General features: G+C 38.7%; 1 long non-coding RNA gene across 1 annotated transcript in view; it reads left to right on the top strand.

Moving 5' to 3' along the window:
- The window catches only part of LOC145395431 (uncharacterized), a 31,660-nt gene extending 25,984 nt beyond the window's left edge, over positions 1-5,676 (top strand). Inside the window, exon 3 of the long non-coding RNA XR_013896614.1 lies at positions 5,619-5,676. This is a non-coding gene — a long non-coding RNA (uncharacterized LOC145395431). The remainder of the gene's footprint in view (positions 1-5,618) is intronic.
- Positions 5,677-6,253: the final 577 nt, after the last annotated feature.

The following is a 6,253-nucleotide window of genomic DNA, read 5'->3' on the forward strand; positions in this document are numbered from 1 at the left end:
ATATATATATATATATATATATATATATATACCTAGGCTGCTTCCCCCAAGGAAAGGGAGGTAGCCGAGACAGGACGACACACTCCCCATTTACTCATCCATTCAAACACATTCATTCGCATCTTAGCCCCAAAGGGGAGAACGGACAGATCCTCACCGCACCACACCGCACAAGGGTCAACTGTGCAATGCAATCAGTGACATCCACAGCAAGGCCCGACAGCAGAACTGGTTTACCCCTGCCACATCATAACAGACCCATCCCCTTACCGGCACCTGACCCGGTGTATATATATATATATATATATATATATATATATATATATATATATATATATATATATATATATATATATTACACTCCCTCTTCTGTCTTTCTCTCCTTCATTCTTTCCTCTTCCTTCTGCCTGTGGGTGACTCCACACTGAGTGACAAGCCAAATGGTTTCCTGTATACCAGGAAACCATTTACTACGGTGGGTGGTAACCATATAAACAAATTTTGGCACCTGGTGGTTTAGTGGGTAATTATTGCTCTCCAATCGGATTGAGCCGGTGAAGGTTTGTATCCAAGGGATGGTTGGGGTTGATTGCTCATGTAATGCCACTCAGGGATGAGTGAGGCTGGTCACCCTCATTTTAAATGTCGAGACCAACTGCCTAGCCCCGTGCTCCTACGCTCCTCATTGGGCAATGTAGGATTGGTTGATGGATGGATGGATGGATATATATATATATATGGCAAAAATTTGAAGCCCATTCATATGTGACATACTTCGGCGACCCCACTTTTCAACACTTTTCAGCTGCTCTTTCATACAGGGGAAAAAAAAAAAAAATAAATAAATAAACTAGAGGCCCCCTCCGCCTGGGGGATTCATACAAGCCGCGAACCAATACACATCTAGCGAGGCTCGGAATATAACCTTGACCTTGACGTATTTTCAGCAAATTCGAACTCGTAGGAGATTTTCATCCCTACTACACACCGTAAAACATTGTGATGATATCTTGATCGGTTGCGGAGTTATAGTGGTAACAGACACAGAGCTTGACTTACTTTCACCAATTTCGAACTCGTGATTGTTTTTTTTGTTTTGTTTTTTCCCTACTACGTTTCCTGTAAATTTTTTTTGATGATATCTTGAGCAATTGCAAAAATATCTTCCTAACACACACACACACACACACACACACACACACACACACACATCGAAAACAACGCCAGCTTCGCTATCGCGGCTGGTAATGAGGCACTTCTTGGCCTTAGAAGTGTTGTCTAGTCCTGGCTCAGTCTGTATACATTTTTGGTGGTAATTTGACCAACGGTTTTTAAGATTTTACAGAAAGAATGGAAGTTGTGTCTTTCAGCAAAGTCCTCATAGCTGGAGATCAGGAACTCTAACAATTATAGTCTTCTAGTTATTATTAATCTCCAGCTATTACCATACTGTAGGTGGATATCTTTTTATCCATCATTATTTTCGTTAATATTGATCTCCACCTATTATCATAGGTGAATATCATTGTTTTCATCATTCCTTTTATTATTATTATTATTATTATTATTATTATTATTATTATTGCTGTTGTTGTTAATGTTATTATATTTATAATTATTATAATTATAAATATTATTATTATTGTTATTATTATTATTATTATTATTATTATTATTATTATTATTATTATCATTCTTTTTCATCTTTTCTTCTTCTTCTTATTCCGTCAATTTTCGTCTGCGATTTTCATCCTACTTAGGGATGTACAGCACCATGCCCCTGTTACACTGACTCACTTTCAGTGACCTTGTCCTACTTTTCAAGGTATATAACAGTTTCAAAGATAAAAAAAATTATCAATTTTCATCATCAGCTTACTTCAAAACTATTATGATTATACGAACATGGAAGGAAATTCCGTGATATACAAGTAATTATTTTCTAAACATTTGTTTGGAAAATTCTGAAGGTCATTCATGCGTGATGTTACGATATTTGGGACCCCCCGACTTTCAACAATTTCCAATTGTTCTTCCATAAACAGTAAAACAAAATATAAACTAGAGGGGAACTCAGTGGAGTGCATCGCTCCGACAAGGGCAATGTAATTTCTAAACTACTCTTCATAATGGTTAAGCTTTCCTATCATTGTTTAGGACGTTGCAAAAAGTGTTTTCCGGATCCAGAATCTGTAATACTATCCAGATCGGTCTCAAAAGTTAATCGATTGTTCCCTGGGACATGGACTATCTACCCACAAAATTTGGTCCAAACTTCACTTTTAGTTTTTGAGTAATCCTGCTAACAGACAAACTAACTAACTAAGAAACAAACAGGGGTGAAAACATACTCTGTCGGAAAGACTGAGGCACTTCTTGGCCCTTGAGGTTTTCTCAGGTCCTAGGCCAGGTGTGTATTCTTTATGATGGCAGTTTGACCAACGGTTTCTGAGTTATCCCAAATAACAGTATTCTCATATGTGAAGGTCAGTAACAGTTCCTGACAGTTACAATGTTCTAGTTATTATTATTACTATTATTATTATTATTATTATTATTATTATTTATTAGTCCATCACTTCGATTTCCATCATGCTTATTAAAGATGTGCAACACCATAACCCTATTACACTAACCCATTTCCAGTGATCTTGACCTACTTTTCAAGATCATAGGTCCAAAAATGCCCATAAATCATTAATTTTCCACCTCAATTTACTCCGAAACTATTCGAGGTACATGGACGCTGAAGGAAATCCATTGAAAAGTTTATTTTCCAAACATCTGTACGAGTACGAGAAAAAAAAATCCGAGAGTCATTCGTGCATGACGTAACAACATTTTGAACACCACAGTGTCCGATACGTTTCATTTTTTTTTTTTTTTTAATGCAGGAAAAACCAAAACATAAATGACACACTTCTTTGCCCTTAAAGTTTTGTCTGATCCTTGACTAGATTTGTATATATCTGGCGGCAGTTTGACCAATGGTTTTTCAGCTATTACAAAAAACATAAAATCAGCTATTTCCTCATTGGTGGGTATCAGTAACTGTCTCCTACAGTTAATCAGTCTTCTAACTGATCTCAACCTATTACCATAGGTGGGAATCTCTGTATCTATCTTCATTTCTATTATTATTCCGTCACTTTTTGTCTCCAATGTTCATAATACTTATTGAGGATGTACAGCATTATGGTCCTATTACCCTGACCCAATTTTAGTGACCTTGACCTATTTTTCAAAGTCACAGGTAAAAAAAAAAGTGAAAAAAATCATGAAGTTTGAACCGCAGTTCACCACAAATCCAAAAGAAATACATGAACATGGATGGAAACCTTGTGATAAAATTGTTTCCTATTATTAGTGTGAAAAAATGAAGGTCATTCATGCGTGACATTACGGTATTTGTGACCAGAACTATTTACCAGGACAGTCTACCAGGACTGTCTATATACCAGGTCTATACACTAATGGTGGCAGTCTGACCAAGGGTTTTGAGTTGTTACAAAAAACATCATTATCTTAAGTGAAGGAAAGTAACTGTCTCTGACAGTTACAGTTTTAACGTTAGTAGTAGTAGTAGTAGTAGTAGTAGTAGTAGTAATCTCTGCCTACAAGACTATTGTTTTCACTGGTATTATTATTCTCGCCTCAGGGTCTCACAACGATTCAAGGAGAATCGGAAACTGTGCAAGGAATCTGAAAGGTCCAGGTTACGTGTCCTGACATGGGCCATTGTGATAGAAAAAATCCAACTCTCCCCAATGAGGTTAAGGTTATTGTAAGAAATTATAGCAGAGACATGCATTCTTCGACACCTTTGTCAGATCCCTTGTTGAAGTTACACAAGAAGTTGCCTTAGGGTCTTCAGATCTTGTTTATAATAAACATGCCTTACAACAAGGGAAAGCTTCCTTATTATGGCAACACAGTAGAAATGCATAAGTATCAACATTCTGGCCTCAGACTCTCCCGATGATTCCAGAACCGGAGACTGCGCAAGAAATTTGAAGGGCCCCGGCTATGTGTCCTGGCATGGACCATTGTTGATAGAGAAAAAAATTTCAAATCTCCCCAGTGGGGTCAAGGCTACTAAGAAACATTAGGTGGAGACTAGCGACTGTCAGTAGGACAGTTACAGAGTTCTAGCTATTGTTATCATCTCTCCCGGACGGAGTCGGACGAGGTATTGTTTTTGATCAAGTTTGTTTCTTTGTTTACCTCGTCCAGACTGAGTCCACGAAAAATTGTTTTTGGTCGAGTTTCTTCATATGTTAGCAATATTATGGAAAAACAGCTGAATGAAATTACATGAAACTTTCAGGATAAGTGGGCACTGGTCCCAAAAGAAAGTAATTAAATTTTCGAGGTAATTGAGTTACCATTAAAGGTCAAAATCAAGGTCACGGATTTTCAGAGGGGTATAACTTGAAAACAGTTGAAGACAGAGATACTTACCATTATGAACATACAGGAACTCGTAATATGAACTTTCATTTGGCACCAAGACCTCTGACCTTGAATGATCTTGAAAGGACATACTCAAGGTCATGGATGTTCAGGCGGCTATAACTCGAAACCGGTTGAAGATTACTGTTACCTAGATATGGGAAGTCTCAAATGGGCTTTCATGTGGTAGCATAACCTTTGACCTTGAGTGACCTTGATAAGTCAAATGCGAGATCACGGATTTTCAGAGGGCATAACTTGAAAACATTTGCGTTGTTGTTGTTGTTAATACTGAAACCTCCACCACCCTTCGCACCACCATGTACAGTACACTCCAACTCAACCACCACCAAAACCCTCGCATGACCCCAACCAAACACTCTGAGAATCACCACCGTTCAGTTCGGAAAAATCTCCACCTAATCTCTCTCAGCTCCTCAACAGACCCTTCACCTTCTCACCCTCCACCTTACCCCACTATCACCCCTCCGTTCACCATCCCAAATCTCCCCCTACATCACTATGACCATCACCATCTCCCAGTACATCACTATCACCACCACCATCTCCTTTATCACTGTCACCACCACAATCTCCCCCTCCATCACTGTCACCACCACCATCTCCCCCTCCATCACCATCACCACCACCATCTCCCCCTCCATCACCATCACCACCACCATCTCCTCCTCCATCACTCTCACCACCACCATCTCCCCCTCCATCACTGTCACCATTACCTCCCTCACACGACCTTTCCAAAAAACTCTAAGACCCACCACCCACCACTTCGCCACTAACTTCCACCACCACTAACTTCCACCACCACTAACTTCCACCGCCACTAACTTCCAACGCCACTAACTTCCATCATCACTAACTTTCACCACCACTAACTTCCATCATCACTAACTTTAACCACCACAATGAACACCACTATATTCGACTATTACTAACTTCCACCATTAATTTCCATCACCATACACGATCTACTAACACCACCACCACCTGTCATCACCTTACTACTTCCACCAATACAATAAACATCAACATCACTACCACCAACTCCACAATCACCACTATCCTCCAACCTCCACTATCCTCCACAACCTCTCAAGTCTCTTCCAAGTCCAACCAGATAATGTTCCGTTATGTTCCTTAACCAGAACTCCAGAAACGGTGCTTCACTCTGGAGATGTTCAGCAACATGGGCGCTACCATGGCGAACTTCTTTCCTCTGTACCGATGTGTTGCCTACAAACTGGACTGGGTAAGACCTCGTGCTTCTGTTGGTATCTGCTGGATTACCCCCGGTTACTCACTCATATACAGCCTAAAATTTTTACTCTTATTTTTTATCTTATTATTAACTCAATGACGATTTTTTTTTACTTCATGACTGCTTTTTAACCCAGATTTTTTTTTCCCATGACTGTTTATTTATCCCATGCCTACTTTTTTTTTTTTTACCCCATAATCCTATAACTGTATGTTTACTCAATTACTTTATTTTATTCCATGACTATTTTTTACTCCGTGACTTTTTTACTTTATGACTTTTTCACTACATGACCATTTCTTTCCCCATGGCTATGTTTGTTACCTATGAGTGTTTCATTATTCATTCCAAGACTTTTATTTTTTTCAATTCAGGAAAGAGTTCTGTCACCATTAAACTGGACAGCGTGATATAAATTAGGTGTACCTGTATAACTGTGTATATATCTTTGTGCAACACAGTAATCTATTCTTTAACTCCGTCGCTTTAATTCTCTTTCCTAAACTGAATAAAATTTTCTTT

This window comes from Coenobita brevimanus, chromosome 31, assembly GCF_032717465.1.
Source record: "Coenobita brevimanus isolate Jiangsu-jjx chromosome 31, ASM3271746v2, whole genome shotgun sequence".
NCBI lineage: Eukaryota > Metazoa > Arthropoda > Malacostraca > Decapoda > Coenobitidae > Coenobita > Coenobita brevimanus.